We start from the raw sequence: 27,228 nt of genomic DNA, 5'->3' as shown, positions 1-27,228 counted from the left end.
CTCTCTTAGAAGATACTGGTAGAAGTGAAAGGGAGGAGCACTCCTAACTGCTTTTGCTTTTTGGGTTTATGCTGGGGAAGGGTCTGGAGGACAAGTCTTATGAGGGGCTGAGGTGTTTAGCCTGGAGAAAAGGAGTCTCAGGGAGACCTTATCACTCTCTACAACTACCTGAAAGGATGGTGTAGCCAGATGGGGGTTGGTCTCTCCTCCTAAGTAAGAAGCGATAGGACAAGAGGAAATGGCCTCAAGTTGTGCCAGGGGAGGTTTAGACTGGATATTAGGAATGATTTCTTCACTGAAAGGGCTACCAACCACTAGAACAGGCTGCCCAGGGAAGTAGTGGAGTCACCATCCCTGGAGGTATTTCAAAGACATGTAGATACGGCATGTAAGGACATGGCTTAGTGGTGAGCTTGGCAGTGTTAGGTTTACAGTTGGACTCAATGACCTTAAAGGTCTTTTCCAACCTAAATAATCCTTTGATAAACTTGTTCTCTCCTAAAGAGGATTACGAGGTCTTAAGGGTAGAGGTACCACTGTTGACGCATGTTTGTGTGGTGCAAGCTTTGCAGCTGGACTTCGTCTGTGGTGTAGATGCCCTCTCTTCTGTTGGAGATGACGGGCAGAACATCCTGAAGTGATGGTCTTGCAACCAAAACCACATCTTGGTGACCTCAGACTCTGAGTGGGAGGCTGCGATTCACAGGAGCCTTCTGAGATTAGATTTACCCCTTAGGTTTGATTCTTAAGACTTCTGAAACTTGAAGAATCCACTGTTGAACAGACCTGTCCTCTCTTGTCCCGTCCTGCAGTAAACCTGGTGGTCAGTGGTTTTGTGAGCTGCCAGGAGAGCCGTGTGCTGACCGTGTGAAAGTGCAGGGTTTGTGCAAAGGCTTTCTTGTCTCCCACGTGGAAATTGGTTTGCAAGTAGAAACAAAGAACCTGGGAATGGTTCTGCAACTAGAAACTCATCTGTCTGTGACTCCAGTGGGATAAAGCAGCTTCACACCTTCCTTAGAGTAAATGGTAAGGTAACAAATGCTGGGATCCTGGCAGCTGAATTAAGGGTGGCTATCACAGGATTTTAGGAGAATTAACATGCAGTAAAATCAAAAAGAAATCCTGGGAAGCTATAAGAAGCACAAGAGAAGACCCGTCCTGTCCATCTTCCTAATGGCTGCATGCTCATGGGTGATCTGGTCTAGTCAAAGCAGCTTGGGAAGTTAGAGCAGATCCATAGCTCTGAACCTCCAGTACATGCGTGTGGTGGGGAAGGCAAGGAGGAGGTGTCTCAGGGTGTTATTCACCCAGTGCGAAATGAAATGTGATCCCAGGTTGTTGGCTGTGCTGCAGCCAGGATGCTGCTACATGCATTTTTATAAGGCATTTTATCTAGAAGTGCCTTTTCTCTCGAGGACCCTTTAAAGTTGATTTTCCACATCAACTTATTTTAATAATTGCATCATGTTTACTGATTCTGGCTCGTGAACTTATAACATCTGAACGTTGTAACTACGAGGCAGCCAGCCTTTGTGGGGAGCCTGCATTGAATAAATGCAGTACAGGGAACAGATACAGCCAATTAATTAGTTTGCATCCAGTGAAGTGACTCACAGGCTGTTTATCCAGGGAGCTGCACCTTACTTTGGGCTCTGCCCTGGGGCAGGTAGAGGAGAGGTTACCCTATTTCCATCGCCTGCAAGTCTGCTTGGGTAGAAAATGAAAAAGCAGCAGAGTGGAGCCGATGTCCAAAGGTGAAGCCCGAGAGCCTGAAATCTCTAAATAGGAAGAAGAAATAGATGGGGGGAGGGAAGAAAAAAGCTCTTTGTTGAAATATTTGATACGCACAAGTAGTAACACAGATGAATAGTGAAAGAGTTGAGTTATTAGTGAAGTAAATAGGGATTAGACAGGATTTGAAATAATTTTTCCTATGGATTTTTGTTGTTGTTGTTGTTTGGTACCAAATGTGTATCAGTTGCCCAGTCAGTCATTCAGGGAATACCATTTTACTGGGAATATTCTTTATCATCACCTCAGCAACTGATCCGTGCTACAAATGGGTTACCATAATATTTTCAAGCTGTAATTCCACTCCCCCCCCCTCTTGTAAGGCTCTTTTTGACTCTGGAATGAAAGGGAGACGCAAAGCAAAAAGCTGTTCAACTTAACTGCAGTCTGACATTTCCAGTCAGGAAAATGGGCCTTTGGGCATGTTTGGGACTTACAGAAGATGACTTTGCATTTTTGGGTGGCTCATGGTGCATGGTGAGCCTTGACTGGTGCAATAAGGTGCTTAGAACTCCAGCAGCATCCTGGTAGCAGGCTGGGGTTCCCTCTGATTTATACCGCATCAAACCTTCCCACATTTCTCAGCTTTTCTGCCAAAATGTGGGTGCAAAGCTTCGCAGGCCTCTGTTCAGGCACTGCACTTTGTGCCTGCCTGTTAATAAACAGTATTTACATAAGTAAGAGGGTGGAATATTGCTTACAGCCCTCATTGGGTGTAGAGTAGCTCTCCAGCGATAAACTGTTTATATCGAAGAGGAAAATAGTGTTTAAATGAAATGGATAAGCAAATAGCTGGGTTTGGCAAACAGATGTGAGAAATGGAGTAGCAATCAAACCCTGGAGTAGTAATAGTAAGTAAAATAGTGTTCAGGCTGTTTGGTGTCCTGGTTACTGTCTGCATTTGGTCCAGCATCCAGGAATGGGAGCTGAGGGACCTGGTGAGCTGCTATATGGGAGTTTCTGGTGAGAATTTCAACCCATGGCGAACAGTAAATCACTGATGAGCAGGAAATATTTCAACAGCTTTGGGAACAACATGTCAATGGCAACTAAACAAGCGTCTAATAACGCTAGGGCAGAGAACAGCCTTTTTCTCCTAAGATCTGTTCCTCCAACACACAAGTGCCAGTTTGTACTGATGCTTCACTAACATGATTTATTACTGGCCTTGTTACTATATGGCCTTTCTAAATTATTTTTTTATTAATTCCAAATGTTTGTTTGGTCCCTTTCAAATAGCAAAGGAAAGAGCCAAGTCTGACGATTTGAGTTTGACATATTTATTGAGATGTGTGTACTCTGATTATCACTCCCCAGCTCTGCAATGGGTTTGTTTACTCTGAATAGGGGTTTATGTACTGCACATGGAAGTACTGTAGAAATTAAAGCAACTTGACATTTGTTTTTCTTGCTGCATGAACTCCAGCCTCACAATCTGTCCCAGTCATACAGAGCTGGGAGAAGAATTCAGTGGAGCAAAAGTAAGGTGTGGTAATTGTCATTGAAATCCTCTTCTAAGGTAGAAAGCCCTGTTCTGGGTTGATAAAACACTTTATGGTCAAAAAAAGGAATCTAGGTACAAAAGGGGCACAAATTAAACACTAGCCAGCTGTGTAAAGTCTGCTTGGATAAATGTAAGCAATATATATGTGTACTTGTACTATAGGTATATTATATGTATACATACTAGTCTTTTTATTCTGTTTCATTTACAAAGAGAGCTTTTTGCAATCTCTTTTTATGAGTGACGTGGTCCCATCTGGAAACCATTCTTTCAGACATGCATCCTACACAATAGATCACTATTTTGGTGTTTAATGAGTCCAGTTCCCCCGAGCATACAGTATATCCAGGCACTGGATGTATTTAGAATTGTCTATATTGCTTCGTTAATACTGCACAAACTGACCTGGTAGATGTGCAGACACTTTTGTGTGGTTGGTGTCATCTCCTGCAACCAAACAAAAGAGCGTGCCAAGGAGCTGAAGTTGCAGATCTGGGCATGGAACATGCTTATGGGGCCGTTAACCACCATCAGCTAATTGGACTTCTATTTTGTAACCTTCTGACCTGACAGATTGCTGGAGGTTTTTGTTTTGTTGGGGTTTTCATCTTTAGAAAAAATCAAAATAAGCTTCAGGTTGAGAAGTCTGAAGAGTAGTAGCATCCTTCTGGGATGGATGAAGACAGCTTTGCCAGCCTGTAAGGTAGCTGTGTGCTGTCTGTGTAGATCTACTTTGGAGGCAGCTGGATGGGAGTTGTGTGCTTAATATGAGATGCTCATCTGGGGCCTCTCTTGGCATCCATGGCACTACACTGATTTAAATGAACCCCCAGCTATTCTCCTTAAGGTGGGAATGACTTTTCCCAGTGTAATAAAAACGGGAACATTTTCTGCTGGAAGCAGATAGGAGAACATGGGAAGTTCGCACTGTGGATGAAAGTTTGAGGGAACCCCACTCCTACTCCAAAAACGAAAAGAGAAACCCATATGTAAAGCGTATTGGAGCCGGTAGGAGGGCAGAGGGGTGTATGAGCTCAACCTTGCTGAAATCCAGCAGGATTTGTTACTGCAGTGAAGAAGTGTTTGAGCCTTTCTCCGTGTTTGTCTGGAAAGAGTGATGTGTGCCCGAGGAACCATAGAAACAACAAATAATAGCAGCAGCACTAAATGGCTTGTCCTAATCAAAAGCAGACTGTTGTGGTTCTATTTGAGTGCTGTCATTACAAGAAACTGTGTAATGAGTTTTTTTTTTTGTTGGGTTTTTTTTTTTTTTTTGCTTTTTCATTTGCATCAAACAGATTCCCTGTATTAACATTAACAGACTTCCATGGAGCCTGAGGTATTTACCAATTTGATGGCACTGCTTCAGTCTTGTGGGAAGATTTTCAGTTCTTATTTAAATCACCCGAGAGAGTTATGCTAGGCAGATTGGAAGCATGAATTGCATGGAAAATAGCATGCATGAGCTTTGCTGTCAATGAGGTCTATGGTCCTGGACCTTCAGAGACCCAGAGCGCATATATATATATATATATATGTATGTATGTATAAAAATGCATAAAATATGTAGTATGTCTCCTATGTGTATTGATTCACTGCATTGTGATTGTGATGTCAAATTTCCCAAGCAGAGAAGGTAAAGATGGAGCATCCTTCTGCTATCAGCAGGTGAAGCTTTCTTTTCTTCATTTGCTGAAACCCCCCTTGTAGGAAACTGGATTTTGGTAGGTGATGATTTGGTTTACTTATAGGGTGGTAGACTTATTAATTGAAATGTAAGTACTATGGCTTTTTGGAGGAGGAGAAAACATATCTCAAAGACCTGTGTTGACATTCTGTGTAGTGCAGAAAAGATAAAAACTGAAACGCTTTTCCTGCCTTGGTTTTAAGAAGCATTGGTGAAAGCAGATTCTGCTGTGGCATTAGTTTAGTTTGCAAACGAAAAACGTGTTTGTGGTGGATAGAGTCCATCCATTTTTGCTTGTCATAGAAGCAACAGTTTCTCCAACAGCTACTCGAAAGCAAACTGTCCTCCAGCTTCAACCTCACATCTCCTGAAGGTGTTAGCCGGGATCACGTCTGCTCATGTGTTGGTTACATCAATGAATAATCACACCTCACTGGTGCATTGAATGGGTGAGAGAGCCTTTGCACTGCGAAGGTGATGGCTGAGGCTTTGACATTAGGTCAGTAAACCTTTAAGCACTAGCCAGGAACTGTGAAATAAACTATAATTTTGGAGCATCATAAGCATAGTCATAGTGGTGTGATACACTGCTGATGAGGTGCAGTGAACAAGCAGTGTTGTGAAGAGAGAGCCCTGCCTGGAGTAAATCACAGTGGCTACACCTTGGGTACTTAAAGGCTTGAAGAAAGCCTCTGGAAAGGATGAGCAGTGGTGTTTTGCTTGTGCCTGGGGACAAGCCAGCCCTGCCAAGGGGCTTCCCAGGGGAACTGAACTGAGGAGAAGGTAGTGCCCTGGAGAAGTGCCTCCTTATTTCTCAGGACAAGTACAACATGGTGATCCAGGTCAATTTTCTGTGGGTTAAAGCATGGAAGAGCCAGGATTATATCCTTTGTCAGAAAACACAGCATGCAGATAACATGTGATATCCTCCAGTAAAGCATAACAATGTTTAAGGGAACATTACAAGTATTTTAATGACTTTTCCCAGGTGTGTCTGTCCATTTTCTGCTTACGTCTGATGGACCTGTAAAAGCAAGAAGATGCAATGAAACCATATACAAGCAGCATGGGACTGTCTAATGAGGAAGGACAAAGCTGCTCTGAGGTTTCTGGAAACAAAATTGTGAAGCCAATTCAGGGTTCTTTGATTCTGGTTAACATTTTGTATCCCAGCCAGCTGAGCACTGGTGAGAGAGCAGGGCCCCAGGCTAGAGTGTGATGAACAGGGGCTTGATTATCCTTTGGGATGGTTGCTTCTCCAAAGAGCATCCCATGTGGGGGCACCAGTGGGAGCAAGGGAACCTGAGCTGCAGTGGCCACCTGCATCCTTGTCATGTTTTGATGGTGCATGAAATCTGTCTGTTATTCTCCAGCTCCCCTTAAGCTAATAGGACCATTTCCACGTGATCATTTCCAGGAAAAGAGTGTTAAAGCAAAATCTCTTCTTGTTTCTGCAATGCTGTGTGGTCATTCCATCTGCTAGATCATCCCTCATCAGCTGAGACGTTGGGACAACTCCCTGGACTAACGCATCTGTACAATTTAGCATATGTTTAAACTGGAGATGAACATTTTCATTTTCAGGTCAAGAGGTACCTTAATTTAATTCAGTGTTTAGTTTTCAAGGATCCAGAGAGCTCTCAGTTTTGGAAAACTCAGTCCTTGTGTCAGCTTTTGTTCTCTTTTGGCATCTGGATGTTAATTATGGATGAACCGAGCAGCGATGCTGACGAGCCCATTCCCACCAGTAAATGCACATGAAGAATAAAAGAGTGTCTTGGCTGGAGTGAGCACACGCTCTGTTTATGTGATTCCACATACCTTTGAAATCAATGCACAAATCCACATGTCACCATGACAGGTTCTCAATATATTTAGCATATGTGCCGAGGGAGCTGGAAATAATGGAATCAAAGTGTAATTCAGAACACAGCATTGTTGGTCCAACTTCATTTATCATCATCATTGCCCTTATCATTTGTGATTTCTTTCCTGTGGGCTGCTGTTGGGCAAAGGGTGGCTGCTCTGTGGAAGATACTGTTTGTGTATTTGGCTGCGGTGCAGCTGTTTGGGGCAATGACATGAACTTTAAAATTCCGTTTTCATAATATTGTTTTTCTGCTGTTCATGTTTATGGCAACTTGGAAGTAGAAAGCACTTTTGCACATGATTTTTTACATTGTGGAGAAGTGGTCCAAGAGTATTCGGTATTACCAAGATGTTTTTTAATGGGAAACATCTCTGTAGATACAGACTCAAGTTTTCATAATTGCATGCTCGGTAACTACCAATTGTATGCTCATTTAGGCAGATGCATCCCCACCCATTCCCTTCACTTTGTGTTCAATAGGATGATTTGTTTGGTTGTGAGGCATGGAGAACATTGATTAAAATAAGGGAATAATAAATGTTGCAGAAGTTTGTGTGTGCTGTGTTTAAGGTACAGGAATTACTAACTGCTTTTTCAGACACCAGCACAACCCAGGTGCATGACTATGTGATGAGGCAGTTCATTTCTTATGCTGCCTCTTCCTGCGTGCATGGATGTAGCCAAGGTCCGAGATGTGTGCAGTTATGTCAATGCACTTACCCCTTGGGACAGAAGGCTGGACTAGGGCACCTTGCATGAACACTCTTTTTGGGCTATTCTGATCTCATGAGAGCCTACCTGGAGTCCTGCATCCAGCTCTGGGGCCGCCAACACAAGAGGGACGTGGAGCTGTTGGAGTGAGGCCAGAGGAGGCCATGGAGATGCTGCAAGGGCTGGAGCAGCTCTGCTCTGGAGCCAGGCTGAGAGAGCTGGGCTGGGTCAGCCTGAAGAAGAGAAGGCTCCTGAAGGGGAGACCTTAGAGCAGCTCCAGTGCCTGAAGGGGCTACAGGAAACCTGGAGAGGGGCTTTGGACAAGGGTCTGTAGGGACAGGCCAAGGGGAATGGCTTTAACCTGCCAGAGGGGAGACTGAGATAAGCTCTTAGGCAGAAGCTCTTCCCTGTGAGGGTGCTGAGGCACTGGCACAGGGTGCCCAGAGAAGCTGTGGCTGCCCCATCCCTGGCAGTGTTCAAGGCCAGGTTGGGCACAGGGTTTTGGAGCAACCTGCTCTAGTGGAAGGGGTCCTTGCTTGTGGCAGGTGGGTGGGACTGGGTGAGCTTTAAGGTCCCTTCCAACCCAAACCATTCTGATCAGTTGGTTGAAATACTGATTTTCTATCTGGTGCACACATAGTTTTGCAATAGGCTACTAGTTTTATACTGTTCTTTGCTCTTGAAAAGAGATCTGCAAGGTGTTAACCATTCATCAGAGGTTTGCTATTGAATTCTGTGGTTGTTCAAAGTTCCCAGCAGCTGTTCGCTTTGAATCTTCCTGATATATATTGCAGAAATCACTCTCTTCTACAGTAATCATTATAGCAGGGAATATCTTGGCCTTGGCTGCTTTCTAACACCATCCATTATTGCTTAGGTTTGAGCGTTGGTGCACAAGTGTTTCGGCCACCTGCTGATACCTCAAATACCATTTTGCATACAGTGAGCAGAGTCCTTTTGAAATGGTTCTAGCAGTGCTATATTTATCATAAGGCATGAAAATTAAGTCTTTTACTATACTGTCCTTATATGTCATAGCCTTCTGTTGGGTTCTTAAAAGCCAACTGTGCAATTCACAGTTGGGCTATCAATAAAGATGTCCGGCACTTTCCTGCAGTGTCTGTAAAGATTTGTTTTGAGTGTCTCTCTGGATTTTGCATGGTTTGATAAATATGCTTAGTCTATCAACCTTCCCTCTCTGTTTCCTGCAGTGATAATGGATTGTAGAAACCTTAATAAGCAAATTCAGACTGATCCATTGAGTGACAGAGTTGAAAGACATTGCGTCTTTCACTTGGCAAACAGATGCGAGATATTAGGGCTGCGAGTCGCAGACCTGCGTGAATTTAGTGGGGAGGTTCTCATCATTTCCAGGGCCTTTGCCTGGAGCTGTAAAATAAATTATCTTCATTAATTTTAATATTTTATGAAATCTTTGCAAAGTGATGGCATTCTGGGCAGATGAATATAAAAGCTATAAAATTCACATGCGCCATATGTTATATGAGCATCGAATGGGACGCCTGGGATTCTTAACATGAATATCATTTTAATGTTGACTTCAGCAGTGATTCATGACATACCCATCCCTGATGAGAATCCCAGTAGTGTGAGTGGCATTACTTCAGCATGTGTTTGCTCTATGCAACTGGTTATTTGACTAGGTTTATGAGAAAACAACCTTTGTGGTGTTCGTTTGGCCATTGCAGGCTTCGTAAGGTCTGCATGGTGTCATAGCCCGACTGGGCTGCATCCCCCCTGTGGTGCCTGCAGAACAGGGTTTGCATCAGACTGCATCTCACCACCATGTGGTGAAGTCTCATTCATTCTCTGTCGAATAGCTGGGTTCAATTACACCAGGTTGGTGCTTTGGTGCAGATGTGAGTTCTTTGAGAATGCTTGCTTCCTGTGCTAATGAGCCATCTTGGGTTTCTGCATTAAATCCACCTGTACTATTTTCTCTTCATACTTCAGGCTCCTTTCATTCAAGCAGTCCTGGCTAAAAGCAGCAGTGCAGATGCAAGTGTAATGATCTTCTCTTAGTCCTCCTGATTCTAAAGTTTATTTGGTGGGAGGTGTTGTACCAGTCAGCATTATCAGGTGCTGTTTGTACACTGGCAGTATTAAATAGAACTATACTTTTGATATTCGTACAGAATCTGGGCAGACCTCTCTAGAAAGGGGTCTGCCAGCTGAGTTTGGGTGGGGATTTTTATTATTATTAGTTTTTCCTTGAAAACCCTGCCAGCATCAAAGCTGTGCTGTGCCAGCATAATCCTGGGCACTGCTTGCTACCTGGCTCTGCATTTTGCCCTGTCTCTCCTTGGGTGGTGCATCTGTTCATTTATCTCAGACCCATCCATCATTTGTTTAGCCTGCCTCACTCCTTTGGAAGGGGGATGCTGCAAGAAGCCACCTAGGCATTTTGGTGTGCTGTGCCCCCCTGTAGTGCCTGCCTCCTGCATCCCACAGCAGTGGGTCCTGGGTCTCTGTGCTGGCCCCAGCAAGGCAGCCAGGATAACTTATAATTACCTTAATGCACTTTTAACCTGGAGGTTATTCTGCAGCTCACAGAATGGTTTTAAAAACCCTGTCCTGAGGGCTTTCCTGTGTGCTGGGTTTTAGTACCATTAACAGGGAGCACAAACTGTATTTTTCTTCCTGTGTTCCCTCCTGTTTAACCTAACCATCTAGTGTCTGTAAAATGGCCAGTGCTCTTCCTAAGGCACTAATACAATTTGTGTTAGATATTAAGTTTTCAGTTTATCAGGTTGCTGCTTTTTCCCTATAAAAACAGGTCTTGTGCTGCAAAAACCCTGCAAATACATTTATTTCTTAGAGAGGATTAGTTGTCAACTTATGTTTTTATAGGAATTGGCACACAGGGCATGAATCTCTAGCCCAGTGGAAGTGTAGTTGCTGTTAGACAGTGTTTTGTATCCTTTGCTGTCTGATTTCCTAGCACTGCAGATGCCCAGGTCTGAGCAAAGCCTAAGCCCTGGCTGTTGTGTACATACCAGAAGGAATCACTCACAGCAGTCTGGATTGGCACTGTTAGCTTCTGTTCTCCTCTTGGATACCTCTTGAGAGAAAAGCTAAAGGTCCCTAAAAGCTATCTAATCAAGGCAATCTAGGAGCAATTAAAAACATGCAGGTGTCTGTGCTGCAGAGTAGGTTGTGGGCATTAATGAGTAAAGCATTGAGAAACAAACAGGAGAAAGGCACTGGAATTGTTCAAAATAGATAACACCTTAATGGATAAGAGCATCACCTCCTGCTGCCAAATGTGCCTGAAGCCACATGCTGCCTCCTGACCAGGGGGAGAGGTGTGACGCCAGTGCTGGGAGGTGTATGAGCATCCCATGGTGCTTGTTGGCTGCTAGTGGGGAACAAGCCTTGTGTGGGCTCTCACTCATCCCCCAGGCACTCCTCATCCCTTGAGCACCCTTTCTAGGGAGAGGCTGCCCCAGCAGTGATCCCCTCCTCTCCAAACCTTCCGGGTCTGAGATAGGAAGGCAAGAGGCAAAGGCAGGGTTAGGCTTTGTGATGGCACTGCCATGCTGCTGATGCTGGGCATCTCCCCAGCCCTGCAACATGCCCTGCACTGGCAGGCAGCTCACTGGAGTGAATAGAGTTATCGGGAGGGCTGAGGCACGCTCACGTTTTGCCTTTGCTTTTTGATAGCAGGGTATTGCTTTAAATAGGTTTTCTTGATGTGATTTCCACTCTATCCTTTCCCTTTGGGATTTTGGTGTGTGAGCAGGCGGAGCAGGTTTCCTAGGAGAGAGACGGCAGCTCTGTGCCTACTCACCCATTGCTGTCCCTGGTGGCGTGTCAAACACTATCTCTGCTCCATGACAGGGCTGAGTCGCTCAGCACCGTGACATCCACCCTGGTGTTATCCATCTACAGTGCTGGAAACCTCATCAGCCTGAAAGAGTGTGGGGGCAAAATAAAGATACAGCTCTGTAAAGGGCATAGGGGTGTTGCTGTGGCCAGCCCACCAAGGCTGAGAGGGATTCAGATCTGGTACCAATCCCAGCCATGGGGTAAAGATGTATTGTGGGGTACTGGGAGGAAACTCTCCAGCAAGTAATGTGGTTGCAGGGAAGAGAGAAGGAGGAAGAAGATGAGAAGCCATACATGGCAGCCCTGGCTGCCCCCAGAGCTATTGTCATCTTTCCCCTGGTCCAGGGACACCAGTTTGGGTGTCTATCTGTTCCCAGCTGGCAGGACACTGAGGGGTTAATTCTGAGTGTCCCTCTTCGCAGCAGAAGGACAGCAAGCCCTAGCAGTGCTTTGGTTTCATATCACTTGGCCAGTACAAGAGAAGTGATGTCAGAGAAACCATCTTTCAGTGACAATATAATTAATTCCTTTTTAAGGGAAAAATAAAAAGGTTTGAGTATTTTCCCCCCCTTTTTTTTTGCTTTTACCAAAGATGGTCTGACAGTAAAGAACCAGTGATTAATTGCACCAAAAGAAATATAATAGACACCTTTTCTTGGCATCATCTGTATTTTGTGTGATTTTGCTGTTATCTTGTGGCTCAATGCAGAAAAAATTATCTCTGAGGCTGCTGGAAGGGATGTTAACTTCCTTTTCCTTATTACAGATTGATCTTTGATATCTGCTTCTCTCTGGGAGCAATTCTATTCCCACAAGTGATACAAGCCTTCTGCTGTTTTCCATACAGTGCACTGGAGTAGTTCAATACCTTTGGAGCCTTTATGGGAACATTTAATAAAGATTTGATGGTTGCCATATTTTGGAGGTTACTTGGTAGGATAAATCATATATGGTTTTAATAGCAGAATATATATATCTATGCTATTGATTTCTGATAAACTAATATTTTTCTAATAAGTCAGAGAAATGGTACTTTCTTTTTGTTTTTTATATCCTCCAGAGTGTGAATATTTTTCCATCTGTAGTTTCCAGTAAAATGGATTTTCAATCCCTCTGAAATTTCTGCCTGAGTCCCAGCAATATTTGCTTAAGAGTAATCAGAGTATTACCCAAATCTCTGTTCAAAGCAACAGTGACCTTAACAGTGGTAAGCAATAATTGGATTATTTTCATAGATGTAGGAAGATTCACTGTAATAACAAAAGAAGAAATACCAAGTGATAACACTACTTGTCTGCAGCACTGTAAGCCGCAGCACTGTCTGCAGGATAGTTTTAATAGCTTAGCATATTATGAATATTGAGTAAGGAAGGCAGAGACTTGGGAAATAGACCCTGTCTTATGGTTTGGGGTGATGCATGTACTATGGGGGTGTTCTTTTGGTGGTGATGATGATGATATGTAGAATCATGAAATGGTTTGGGTTGGAAAGCTTAAAGCTCATCCACTTCCAACACCTCTGCCACAGGCAGAGACACCTTCCACTAGAGCAGGTTGCCTTGAACGCTGCCAGGGATGGGGCAGCCGCAGCTTCTCAGGGCACCCTGTGCCAGTGCCTCAGCACCCTCACAGGGAAGAGCTTCTTTATATCTCATCTAAATCTCCCCTCTGGCAGGTTAAAGCCATTCCCCTTGTCGTGTCCCTACAGGCCCTTGTCCAAAGCCCCTCTCCAGGTTTCCTGCAGCCCCTTTAGGCACTGGAGCTGCTCTAAGGTCTCCCCTTAAGAAGCCTTCTCTTCTCCAGGCTGAACCAGCCCACCTCTCTCAGCCTGGCTCCAGAGCAGAGCTGCTCCAGCCCTCGCAGCATCTCCATGGCCTCCGCTGGCCTCACTCCAACAGCTCCACATCCTTCTTATGTTGGGGGTACCATAGCTGGACACAGGTTTCTTGGCAGTGATGGGTGCAGGTCAGCAGCATCCCCATGCACTGTGGGGCTAATGCCAGCAGGATTTCTCCCGGAGAGGGCTGAGCTGCTGCAAAGGCAAATTGGAAACTATTTGGAAGAACAAATCCATACCAGCACAGTGTCGGGTGAGCCTGATTGCCTCACTCTCTGCTTTTAATTGTAATAAATTATATGGCTCTGCACGGCAGGGTGCCGAGCCTCTTGGCTGAAACTTGTGTAATTCATGGAAGTGTTTACACAAAAGCCAAGTAAATGTTAAGCTTCTTACAGATTTCAGTATACATGAACCCTTGTTCTATTCAGTTTGGAAGGCTGGCGTAAGCGAAGCAGCGCATATGGCTGTGCCTCTGGATGGGGGACGGGCGTGTATGTGAATTGTGTGTGTTAAAAGATATATTTTATATAAAAAATATGACCTTTAACTCTCCCTGGGGTGGGTTTTGCAGTGACCTGTCTGGTTCCTGCCAAAAAAAACACCACGAATTCTGTATAATTTTGGTTTATTAAGAGATGCTCAAGGGCACAAGGGAGTTTTTGCTTCATGACCACTAAAAAAAGAGACCGTCAAGGCTACCGGTGTTCTTTGAAGTCCTCCTGTGTGCCCACATGATGCTTCTAATTACTGCAAATGAACCTTCTGCAGTACAGGCTGGTGTGTAATTCAAACCAGTCCTGCTCACCAGATGGGATCCTTCCCAAACTAGACCTTGGCGATGTCTGTCCCCATGGCAGTGGCAGGGAGCATGTCACACAAAGCAGGATAACACCATGGTCCTGACCTCTCACGGCATTTGTCTGTGAAGCATTGGTCCCTTCAGCCTGGCTGTGCCCATGCACATTGAGAGGCAACCCTTGGCTCTAACACAGTGTCTGGCCACGCAGAGCATCAGGTCTCTTCGCCTCCCTTTGACCTAAGAGGAGCTGAAATCTGTGACCCTGCACATCAGCCAAGCTCTTTCTGTTGTACTGATGGGGCCAGGTTTGCTTTGAAACAACAAAACCAAACCGGGGTGTTAGAGAGTTTGCTTTAAGACATTCCCTGGGCACAGTGCAGCTGGGATACCTGGATGTCATTTTACTTTTAGAAAGCATGTTAAGGAGCATAACAACCTCACTGCCATGCCAATTGCATGTTTAAGAGTATTTAATTGTTCTCATTCCCCGTGTACAGCTGTTTTAGTGGAGAGAGCAGAAGAGGAAGGGAGTTGGTGTAACTGGAAACAATAAGGATGCTGAAGCAGAAACCAAAGTGCTCATCTTGAAGCATCCCTGTAAGTTTCCTTTCCCAAAGCATCCTATTACTCAAGGAACCTGCAGGCTTTTGGACCCCTTTCCTACAAAGAAGAGAGGTGGCTTCTCTTCCTATTGTCTTCTGAGGAGCCACAATTCTTTCCTCTTTTAGACGTTTCTGCTGCTGAGCGGGCAGTGCTGTGGTGGTGGGAATGCTGCCTCTTCCCCACTGCTCCCAGGGGTTTCTCTTGTGCCTGTTTGCCTCAAGTAGTTTTAGCCTTTTTACTGCTCCTGTGCAAGGAAGAATGTATAAAAACAAGTAAAAGAGAGAGGAAAAGAAGAGGCGGGGGGGGGGGGGGGGGGGGGGGGGAGAAAGGTTTATGTTTCACTGGCAGTGGTTTTCTAAGGATCCCTGATTATTCAGCAGCAGTGGAAAAAACTGCAGAAGATGTAAATAATCTTCAGGATTATGCTAAAGCCAAGCCTCAGTCATTTTCCTGGGAGGAAAAAAAAGCACGAGGCCTGTTCATTTAATAGCTATCAACCAGAATTTCTCTAGGGCTTCTTGTATTTTTATGAAAAGGATCAGTTGTCTTGAAGAGAAATGGTAATTCTGGTATCTACAAATGCCCATTGGTTGGGAAGCGCCTGGTTCAGGTTGGTGTGCTGCTTTGATTGGGCTTTTTCCTCCCATTTTCTTCTTATAATAGTATTGTATATTCGCATCCACGGTTGCACACTAGAATGATCAAAAGCAAGGAGTTGTTTTATCATGAGATGGCAGATCAGTGGCTTGCTCTGCGGTGTTGGCTGTGTTGAGATAAAAACACTACATGATTTGTAGCTTTCCTTGTGTTTATATTGGGTGCCAGAGGTACTTGAGTGATTTTGCAAAGTGTGTATACATAGCAGGCAGGCTTCCCAAAAAGTCATGCTATCTCTTGAAATCTGTACAGGATCTTACAGACCCTGCTGGGCTTAATTTCAGACTGTGGAGTTTGTCATTCAAGGAGGGAAAAATGGATTTGGTGTGTCCTGTATTTAATCGAGTGCAGCAAAAAAACTATCACAGGCATTGTTCATCTTCACAATTGTTTCCATTTTAGTTGTAGAAAAACCCTGCCTTGATAAAATAGACTCGTGTATTGTGCAGATCTGATGCACCAAGATTATGGCTGCTGGTCTGTGGGGTCACTGCCATATGGATTTTTTTTGGTTTATGGGGTTTCAGTGTTGAGCGCTGCATGTTTAATCGTTGTAAAAATGCCAGGAGCTGGGGATTTGGGGATGCTTGGAAGTAAGGGAAAGTGCAGTGTTCTGTTGCAGCTTTCAAAATGCCAGATGTGCTGCAGAAGCTTGAGATTGCTTGAGCTGCCAGGGGCTGGCAGGGTTTGGGCTGCTCATACAGGAGGAGGGACTTTTTACAAGGGCATGCAGTGATAAAACAAGGAGGAATGACTTTAAACTGAAGTGGGTGGAGAGTGGTGAGACACTGGCACAGAGTGCCCAGAGAAGCTGTGGCTGCCCCATCCCTGGCAGTGTTCAAAGCCAGGTTGGACAGGGCTTGGAGCAACCTGCTCTAGTGGGAGGTGTCCCTGCCTCTGGCAGAGGGTTGCAACTGGATGATCTTTAAGGTCCCTTCCAACCCAAACCATTCCATGATTCTAGCATTGTATGATGATCCTCATACAGCTTTTACCCTTCCCTTCCATCCACCCTCCTGAGAAGCCTGTCCACAGCAAAGAGAGGTGCTCATCCCTTCCATGGTGAGCCTGGGTGTGATTAAGCAGTTGCTGGTACCAGGCATGGTGGAGGTCTGAAGTCCCTCTCTGCTCTGCTCCTGCTGCATTCCTCAGGCTCTGGTAATTTCTGTGGACCACAGTGCCCGAGGTGATGACAGTGAGGTGAAGAAGGGAAATGTCCACCATAACTCGTGGCAAGGGACCACATGGTCCAGCAATGAGTATCTCCCCTCTGCCTGCAGTACAGCTGAGATTACACTTCCCAGCAGGCAAAGCTACAGCTGAAGTTTCAGCTGTGGGAAGCCTGTTGACTGCAACTACAGACCATTTTAATGTTTAATGAAGACTTGAAGAGACACCATGATCCACCCATCTGGGTCTCAGTGGCACGTGGGTAGTTTAGAGCGTGCTCCAGCTGCTGCAGAAAAGCAGCCAGCGAGGTGCCTGGCTGGCAGCAGCCTGCGCAATGGGGATCTTTACATGTGTAAATATTGGGCAGACAGGCACAAAAATCCCAGCCCAGAAAGTGGTGTTAATAAAGATGCCTGGCTTTGTACCAAAGAACCCTTTGCGTGGTGGGGATGCTCTGATTTATTGGTGCACAAGGCTTGTCTAGGTGGGACCTCCCTTGGGTTTCATTTCCAGCAGCCTTTAATTCAAGGAACAGTTCCTGTCACTACAGATTCAGGCAAAGAAATGGCTGAGGGAGAACTAACTGATGTGTCCTAAGGTGCAGGAAGGGAGTGGTGGTATTTTTCATAATTTGATTCATTAAAACCATAATCCTCCAGTTCTGTTTCTGAGCATCCTGGCTGTCTCATAGATCTGTGTGCTCCTACAGCAATACATTCTTCTCCGGGTTCACATGTGTCTGAGGTGATGGCTTGTGAGCTACTCTGGCAATGCTGATGAAAACCCAGAAATAAAGGCTTGGAAGGGGGCAGGGAATGGATGTGATGCCAAGTGGAACAGCTCTGTCTTCTCTTTCTAAGAGAAATCATCTGAACACTGAAGGAAACAAGGCTCCGTTGCGCAGATTAATGTGCGGTGTTTGAAAGCAGCCAAGAACGTTTTATACACACACACACACACACACACACACACGCACGGCAAGGCTGGAAGGAGCTGGGCGGTTCCTCTCTGCAGAAGCCATGCCTTTCCCTAAGAGGGCATTTTAAAAGATTATAGGAAAGGAGGGTACAAAGGTGTCTGGGAGCGCTCAGCTGCTCCAGTGGTTTAACTGCCTGAATGTAGCACTTTATAGTTGGGATTAACATGGGTATTTCTTAATAACGTGTCACCTTGTCAGGAGTTTGAGGGTCAGGACTGCAGGGCTGCACGGTGCTTGCAACTGGAGATCTTGCCTTTCCTTGTGGTTTTTATTATTACAACAGCTCCGGTTAGTGCATATTAAAAGGAAGATGTTGTTAAGTTGGTTTCGTCTTTTCTTCCCCTGCAACTAGAGTTGAAACTGGAAAGGTGAGGGGAAGGATTGTCCTCAGACGTGGCAGTGATGTCTGTGGTGTGGGTTGGCTCGTGGGTCCACAACCAGCTTTGACTTGTGCATTAGGATGCACAGAGTATCAGCGTAAACATGGTGAGCTCAAATCTAAGCAAATCTGGCCAGAAAGCAAATAAAAGAAGTGATTTAGCAATGCTCATGATGGTTTAAAAGGACCTGAGACCATTAGCTGTTTTACAAGTACTTTACAACTGGCCTTACTGCCTTTTATCTCTGTGGGTCTCCCCTGAGTGACCACCAGCACTGCAGTGCCTGCAGGGAGGAGGCTGCTCTTCTGCGCCCTGCTCACAGGCAGGGTGATGTCTGCTGCTGTTATTGAGGGTTATTTTGTTTTTAATTTGTTTTTGTCTCCTCTTTCCTTCTTTTCACCTTTCCTCCCTAATTCCAGAGGGGGCTCTGGGAAGCCCACCTACTTGATCAGCAAGCGGAGTTGCCACCAGCCCTAATGGGATGCACTCAGAAAAAGGTTCCTCTTAATTTCCCCATGCTCCTGCCTGCCCCTACCCCCCTCCAGGAGTGATTGCCTTTATAATCAACATCACCGCAGAGGAGAGGTTCTTCTGCCTGGAGACACCGCAGGGCGATGAGGCTGAAGCTTTCTGTATAGTCATTAGCGGCACAGAAGTGAGCAGCAAGCACGCAGCTGATAAAAGTCTCAGTGAGCCATTTGCTCCTGTAATGATTGTCTTTTATGCATAGATAATATGGACAGAGAGTTGCACTTCCAAAGCCCACTGTCATCAGGGTGGTGTGAGCTGACCTGTCAATCATAAGGGGAATTAATGGGAATTGCAGCTGGTGGAGGCTCCCTCTCCGAAGAGCTGGTTCAGGGCATAGCACTGGAGGGGAGTTTAAAAAGGAAGCAGCGTGTGTTGTCCTTAGAGCTGCAGTTAAAGTGGCAGAGAGTCGGTCCCCAGGGAAGAAAGGGGGTGTGGAGGAGATAAACTCCAGGAGTATAAACACCAGATTAACAGCCTAATTCTGAGGAGCATGAGCACATGTGCATTTTCATTGCATCCCCTTGGTAATCAGTGGAGGCTTTTAATTTAACCAGGAGGGAGAAGGGGGAGATGAGGGGCCACCAAGATTTGCAGCCTTCGTGGTGGCTGTACCCAAAGAACACCCATGTGAGATGGTCATGTGTTACCCGTCTTGATGGTGCTCCTGTGGTGCGCATTGGTTTAGCACCACTGAATGAAACGAATCGAAATTAAAGGATCCCTGCTGATGCTTTACACCAACTGAGGACCTGTCTTGCCTCCAGATACTACCAAACAGCTACTAGATACTTTATAAAGCATTTCCTCTGGGTTTTCTTTTTAGGGTAAGTTTCCTTCAAAATGCTATCTATCCATGTAGACTGCAGAGATTAAAAGAATAGCTTATCTCTTCCATACAGAAGACCCAAAAAGTCCTTAAGTATGCTTTATACTGGTGCTTCTCAAAGGAAGGGATGATTGCGTGGTCTTAAATATCCCAAATGTAGTCCCCGCATGCCTGTACACACATACACAAGAGGTCTCTAAAGAGTAGAGAGGCTGCTCAGAGAGACTGTCCTTAGGAGTTTATGACGAATAACACAACAAGTTGCACTAAAATGCTGTTTCTGCATTCAAAATGCTTGTGCAGTCCAGAGTTTGGAGGGAAGGACCACAACTGTTGAATAATCCTGTTAATAAGCGTTTTGCTGGAAAGAGAACAATGATAGAATGAGTCATTTCTTCTTCAGCAGTAAAAGGAAGTGGCGTGTGGTCAGTTCCATGTTTTTACGGTCTATTTACCAGGTTTGGGACTGATCTGATATGAAGGTTTTCTGCAGAATTAGCAACCAGGTTGTACTTTGGGAAACATGATGAAGTCATCCTTTTCCAGGGCATCTGAAGAAGAAAGCCCTCAGTGAAGGCAGTGTTCTTACCCAGCACAGGCACTGGTACCATGGGCACTCCTGTGCAGTGCCAGACAAGGGGGAGTTTTTCTGTCCATGTCAGCTCCCTCTGGCAGTGAGAATCCCTCTGGATTCCCCATTTCCCCATTGAGCAGTGATGGTCCCACTGTGGGGAACAGTTCAGTCAGAGGAGGGGGACTGGTGTGCAAAGACAGGGCTATTTTGTGAGCAGCTGAGCAGGTGCCTGGAGCAGGGCATCTTGTCTGGCAGCAGCAATGCTGCAGGGTCTTGCTTCCCATCGGTGTCACAGATCAGCAGCATGGGTTGGGACCCAAAACCAGCAGCCTGAGCACATTGCAAATGCTATCGCTATGCTGACACAAACCCTTACCTGCAGGTCTCCTACATGAATGCAAACCATAGGGTGAAAGCCTCCATGTGGAATATCTGTCCAGCAAAGGGGATTGCCTCTCATAAGTGATGAATTTCTTGTTGGGACCCTCAGGATGTCATTTAAGGATTTAAACCAGGAAAACAAGTACATGGCACTGCTCTCTGCTGTTGCTTGGCTGAGGCTTGCTCTGGGTGGGATGTGGTTTGCTCTAACTGCATGTTTGTTATGGGGAAGCTCAAAAGGTCTCCATTTGCCATCCAGTGTCTAGTGGTGAGGTGCTACTGCTCACCTACCAAACAACCCAGGGAGAATACAGCAGTGAGGGAAGCTCAGACTTGCAGGGGAGGGTGGGGAGAACGTATTTTGGGTAGCCTGTCAGTCAGCTTGACACTAATTGGTTGCAGTAAGTAATCGTTCTCCATGTAAATTAGACTCCAATTTCCTCTGTAGTCTGTCTGTTTGCTGTGTGGGCTTCGGTCTTTAATTAGGCTCTCACGTGGCAAACCTGGTTTGTAAGCTGCTTTTGTTCTAGGAGAGCCAGGCTCAGCCATCCCTGAGGCTGCCCGCGCTCTTCCAGTCCCACTCCCGAGTTGGAAGGTTCTTAGATGAACACTGCCAAGCTCAGAATAAATTCTTCTTTTAATGTATGTTTTGATTATTTCTGTATTTAAAGTTTGCAACAGTGGGGGGTTGAAATGTGAAGGGGCTTATTGGACTTACAATGGGAATACCCCTCAGAAACACTTTTTTCTGCATTCGTGGAAACCGTGCTCACTCCTGTATGAATAGACCTCATTCAATCACTGGTTTCTGCAAAGGCTGGATGGAGCAGCTTGCCCACATCTGGATCCTGCTGCCTGTCCACCAGGACACCTGGATCACATACTTCTAGCTGTATGCGTGCATTCAAGGCTCATCCAGGCCCAGGTTCTGGAGCTGCTCCAGGGTTGCACATCTGTAACTGAGTGGAGAAATGCAGAGTTGCATCAGGGGCTTTTATCCCTGTTGTTTGCAGATGAAGGCAGGGTCTCTGGGTCTGCAGTAGGGATCTTCCTGTGGTATAGCTCTGTGCTTCCCAAACTGCTGTCAAAAGCCCCCAGTGAATCCTCAGTGTTAAAAGTGAGTGCTGTGGTCAAGCATCTACATCTGAGTGCAGCAGAGGAAGACAGTCTCTACAGCTAATGTCTGCACCAGGCTGGGGAAAAAAAAGCAAGGAAAACCATATGTGTCAGCTGGGCAGGCTGTTTGCCAGCACCGCTTTATGATTCAGTAGTTACCTTTGTGAAATGCAGTATAAATTTAGTAACCATGTGCTAGTCAGTTCTATAAACCTCTGTATGTGATGCAGCCCTGACCCAGGTGTGTCAGTGGTACCATTCGGCATTCTGATGAACACTGGGGTTGTTGGCATGTTGATATTTACCTTGCTGACTTTGAATCCAGTGGTATGCACTGGGAGTTGCTGGTTTTCTTTGCTACACACACAAGGCTGTGGTCCCCTCAAAGTGGGTGGATAAGAAACTCTTTTGGGGAGAAAGAGGTGAAGCAAATTGAGCATGGGGGGATGTTTTTTATTGCTTCTGTCTGCGTGATTTATATATTGGCAAGGTAACTTTGCTTTCATTCTGCTAGTCAAAACTGGAAGGGATGTTGACTCCATGGAGAGCTAAATTTGAGTAAAGGGACAGGATTGGATTAGGGCTTACACCATTCACCAATAAGCTATAACTGTGGTGGGCGTCACTCGGCAGCTGGGCAGCAGCCGGAGCCTTCCTTCCCTTCCCATATGACGACAGCACTGGTGGGGTGCAGGCAGCGATCCGGCATGGGCACCGCTGCCGGAGGATGCACCATGGGCCACAGCACCAAAGGCGTTCTCATCACCGCTCCCCACCCTGCTCCTCTGCCCTTGCCCACTCCATGAGGGTTCTCCAGTGTGCCTGTTTAGCCTGGGTAAGTGGTCGCTTACTTAGTGGCTCCCGATTTATAGCGTATGAAAGTATAAGCTGCTTTAATGCTGTACAAATGTTTGCATTGGGAAATGAGTTTCCTTTCCGGCTCGATTCCTGCCTGCCTTTGCAAGCGCTGGTTCTCACTGCAGGCAGAGCCCAGGGGCCACCCCCAGTGCTGGGAATTGCCATATCCCCTCCTAATATCCGACCCTATGGACATAGTAAAACTTTTCCTTGATGCAAACATGACTTTTCTCACCAGCCCTTGAGCTATTCCTGCTTTTTTCACTCTGAAAACCCCTGGAGAGTAAAACTCTGCAGGAGGCTGGAGATAATCTTCAGCCCTGAGTTCCCAGACTGTGTCTTCTCAGCTGTTGCAGGGATTTGTGTGGCATGACAAAACGTGAATTTTGGACCTTTGGCACCTGTGTTTAGAAATAACCCTTTATCCTGCATTAACTTTGGATGTTGGATTGTTTTTGTCTTTGTTAACTCAAGAGAAAATGTCCAGTTTTCTTTGACAAAACAAAGGCTTCTTTTAAGTGAAACAAAGACTCCTAAGTACTGAATCAAACTTGATGAATCCCATTGCTTTTGGATATGTTAGAAATTAAGCAGATAGGAGGCTGTGTTAGTGACAAACTATGTGCTTGGTTGGAAACAAGGATTCATTCCTGCTGAAGAAGGCAGAGGATGCCTGTGCCGGTCAGAGGTCCTGGGGCTGTTTATGGAGGGGGGGTGTTTAACAGCATCCTCTGCCTTCATTTGTGTGCTTTAGGAGCCCTTCTCTCTTCCAGCAGATGTTTTATCAATGCAACTGGTGGAGTAATTAGAAGGAGGGATGTGGCGCTGGGATGCAAAGCCCCCTTTTGTGGGGGTGGGTAGGGAAATCACAGAGGCTATCCCAGGAGCAAAGTCAACACAAGATGCCAAAAGCAAAACACATATGGTCCCAATGTATTTGACTTCGTTTCTGCAAAGGGGTTGTTCTGCTCTTGCACCAAAACCAGGCAGGGGCTGTGTCCTGAAGAAGAAATCCATGGTGCTTCTCACAGTGAATTCCTCTCAATGTGAGAACCATTCCCTTGAGATTTTTGTGGTGGCAGCTGGGGCATGATTAAATGATCTGTCTGTGGGAAATTGCCAGATCTGAGTATATTCCTCAGTGGCTTTGGCACAAGGGATGGGGTGACAGGAGAGCCTTCCCTCTGCAAAGATTGGGCCACCCAGAGGTCTTGAAGGCTCCGGTTGCACAAACATGGTTTTTGCTCTGCTACCATTTAAATAATGGCAGCAACATGCTGGTTCCTGTAATGATCTTGATTAAGTTATTGGTTATTTCCTTAATTAGCTCCTTGATCTACTTACACCTTAAATGAGTGAATTTGTGCACCCGGGTGGGGGGGAGAAGCAGCTCCGTTTTTTCACTTTTAAATAGTTTTTTTCCTCTCCAGAAGACAGCCGTCACCTTAGGTCAGTGAGGGAGCTTAGATGAGCTGCTTCCCTAGTGGTGCCCCATCAGGGGCCTGTGAGGCAGTCGCAGTGTTAGCATGGTGGCTAGGGAACATGCTGGGAGACTGGAGCATCCTGCTGGCCACTGCAGGTCCTTCACCAGCACAGATGCCTTGAAGGGGAGGGGGGGTGGTGTAATGGAAGTGGTCTGCTTCCAGAGGCTGAGCAAACTGGCACCACTACTTTATATGTGGATCTGCTGACCTATAAATCCAACCAGCCATTTCAGACTGGCCAGGGAAATGTGGCAGTGTTTGCAGATGTGATGCCAAGTTGGGTGTTGGTGCTTTCCGTGGGCTGGCTCTCCTGGCTGCAGTGGATTTTAAGTGAGACAGTGTAGTTGTACGTTTATTCCTGGCATCAGTGTTATGCTAACAAAATATAGAATCAGAGAGTGGTTTGTGTTGGAAGGGACCTTAAAGCTCATCCAGTTCCAACTCCCTGCCATGGGCAGGGACACCTTCAAATAGAGCAGGTTGCTCCAAGCCCCATCCAACCTGGCCCAGGGATGGGGCAGCCACAGCTTCTCTGGGCACCCTGTGCCAGCGCCTCAGCACCCTCACAGGGAAGAACTTCCTTGTATCTGATCTCAATCTCCCCTCTAGCAGGTTAAAGCTGTTCCTCTTGTTGTGTCCCTACAGGCCCTTGTCCAAAGCCTCTCTCCAGATTTCTTGAAAGCCTCTCTAAGGTGTCCCCAGAGCCTTCTGAATGTGCTGTTTGTGTGTGTTAACTGCGCTGGAGATGGAGTGATGTTTCAAAGCCAGTTCTAGAGGATAAAATGCAGCTTTTAATCTCAAGTGACCTTTAAGTTTCCCATGCATTAGTGTACAGCACTGCAACAGTGTCTCTTTACAGCACTGCAGAAGCAGCCTCACCAGTTGGCACCAGTTCTTCACCAGTATTTGCCCACGCACCCCCATTTGTTGCTTTCTCTCCCATATATCAGAGTAGAAAGACTCAGATTTTTCACTTTGGAGGCTCCTTCTGACACATGTAACAGCACCCTGTGCTTCAGACAAGCCTATTTGTTCATGCTTTTGTACTGTTTATTATTCTTAATGATATTCCCCTTGTTAGCCTTAGCTTCACACCCTTCCCTGATGCAAAACTCGCTGAAACACATATTGCGTGATGAGCCTGCTTCCATATATAAATTGGAGAGACAGAAGTTGGGACTCTCCCAGCTAAAATAGAGCTAAATGCTTGCCCTCCAGTTACATTTTAGTATTTGTGCCAAAAAATTATGTATTTGGGAGGAATTACCAAAAGTTCTGACACATGCAAGCCTTATTCCTTTGAGTCTTTTATATTTTTAGCAGTTTGGCATGAATTTGGATTATACAGCTTTCCTTTCTCATATGAAACTTTTCCCATGGCCCATGTAAAAGCCAGAGCATCACTCCATGATGCAGAGCTGTGGGGAGCCACATGAACATGTCTCCAGCACTATGCTTGATCCAGCTGGGATGTGCTTGGATGGCAGCACTCAATCTCATGTGTCATGTTTGGCAGCATGCACAGACCCTGTAACCAGTGCTGCCTGTGCTGGCTAGTGCTGGACACTTGGCAGTACTTTTGTGGTCTTGGGTGATCCCAAGGGGATCCAAGGAGAGTTGCAGCTTTTGGTTTGGTTTGGTTTGCAAAATAGCGTCTGAGATGAGGGGTGGTGGGAAAGGCTTGAATATATCAATTCTGACAGCTTAGAAAACAATATCCGAGTACTTCTATATCATGATTACCATGATGTCGTGAATGCGAGGCAGATCTTGTGGTCAGCTGTGCTTTGGACACCACAGGTGAGCATCACAGGTGTAACAATACCAGAGCAGCAACGGTGACACCTTTGGGTGATCCATGTTCTCTTCCATGTCTGTCCTGGATTGCTTGTGTAACCTTGGACAATCATGGGCATCGTCCAAGTTTCAGATGGGAGAGTTGCAGCTCAGGGGTTGGTGTAGGAGCAGAGTCCAGGGATGCCCATATCACAGTGATGCGTGCAGTGCGCCGCTGTTGTGGCCAGTACCTCCAAATGCAATGGAATAAGACAATAAAACTAGGCTAAGAACGGTACTTGAAAAGAAAGTATATTGCTGGCTTGTCCCCTCTGCTTTTCTTTCCCTGCAAATCCTGGGAGGAGGTACCTGAGATGAAATATTTGCTCTGACTGGGTTATATTTCTCTTTACATTCCTTGTAAGTTTGCGTTTGGATTTTGCCCTCTTGCTGTTGGTTTAGGCAGTGGTGTTTCCAGCAGCTCGGTCGCATGGGTGTCGTTCCAACTGTTGGTATTTTGTGCAAAAATAAAAATGAAAGATAGGCCTGGGGAAGGAAGTGGCTATTTACTCACAGCGGGGCTCTCAGGAAAATGTGCATTAAATATTTATAAGATGGCATTCATTAACATTTTTACTGTGTTGGCACTGGGCAGTGCAAGAAAGCTGTCAGGAGAGTTGGAGTCTGTTACACATCCCTAGTCCTGGAAAGCACTGCTGCAGAGGAAAGGTGCGAGCACTTGTTTAGTTACCCCAATGTGTTCCTCACAGCTAGCACTGCATTTGGACCTGCAGTAGTAAGCAGGATTTCAGTAGTTCACTTAGTGAAAATACTCACAGTAAATATTTTAGGTCTGGTTTTTCTTTCATGACTTTAGGTGAGTGCAAGTGACTGACACTGAACCCCTGGTTCGCAGGCAGACAATTAGAGAGATAAGCCTAAGTGACTTCATGTGTCTCCTTTTTAGACTGCTGAGTTGCTGTAAAGGGCTGGGATTAGCAGAGATTCTCAGGGCACTGGAAATTGACTGCGGCAGGGGGTCTTGTCCAGCATATGCTGCCGGTATCAAGTTATGGAGTGAAGTTGTCTATGGACATGAAATGATACCAGGAAGATTAAAGCTGCTGATAAAATGCTATTAATGCTTGTTTCATTAACAACACAAGTTATCAAATTACTCTGGTGCTGTAAATCTAAAGTGTTTCTTATGTTTAAGTGAAACTATTTGAATGGTTGCAGTAGGTTTATTTTACTGGCCATTGCATCCTCAGATAGGGGATCATGACAAAGGATGTTAAACTTCCCACAGCGTAAGCGGAAGATCAAAGCAGCAGCAGCCAGATGAGTTAAATATTTCTTTGAGATGAGACAGGATCTTATGTCACATTTTAGGACACCTTGTTTTGGATCAGGACGCTGAGCCTGATGCCGGCCCCAGGCTCATGCCCCAGGCTGTACTGGTGGCACAGGTCTGATAGATTTGGGGTCGAAGGTCTGTGATGCTGATCCTGTCCCATGCTGTTAGCCACAGCAAGTGACATGCTCAGCTCCGGCTGCGCCTTCAGGCACCTTCCTTGGAAAGTTCAAGTTGGTGTTACTGTCACTGGGTGACAGCTTTGTCCTACTTCTTAACAAGTGTAGAAGGGACTTAGACAGCTGTAAGAGAATTGCCTCCTTAACCTGAATGCCTATAGGATAAAATAAACCCCAATCTTGACTAATTAACGAATAGACTCATTGCAGATGTCTCTGCCATCCATTTGTCATAGAATGGTTTGGCTTGGAAGGGCCTTAAAGATCATCTTGTTCCACCCCCTGCCATGGGCAGGGACACCTTCCACT

The 27,228-nt window shown here is 45.7% G+C and overlaps 1 protein-coding gene across 3 annotated transcripts in view; it reads left to right on the top strand.

Moving 5' to 3' along the window:
- Window positions 1-27,228, top strand: part of PRICKLE2 (prickle planar cell polarity protein 2) — a 105,589-nt gene that overhangs the window by 26,914 nt on the left and 51,447 nt on the right. Inside the window, exon 1 of one of the 3 annotated variants that reach the window (XM_062630224.1) lies at window positions 21,964-22,103. The exons of the other annotated variants lie outside the window; for them this stretch is intronic. The gene's annotated coding sequence lies outside the window, so the exon portion shown is untranslated. Of the gene's footprint in view, window positions 1-21,963; window positions 22,104-27,228 lie in introns of those variants that run through there. 3 annotated transcript variants of the gene reach the window in all.

The sequence above is a fragment of the Pezoporus occidentalis genome, unplaced genomic scaffold (assembly GCF_034315485.1).
Source record: "Pezoporus occidentalis ecotype Australia unplaced genomic scaffold, CSIRO_AGI_Poc_V1 ctg35, whole genome shotgun sequence".
NCBI classification, from domain to species: Eukaryota; Metazoa; Chordata; class Aves; order Psittaciformes; family Psittacidae; genus Pezoporus; species Pezoporus occidentalis.
The sequence above is the reverse complement of the archived record's forward strand: the minus strand, read 5'-3'. Positions and strand labels throughout refer to the sequence as shown.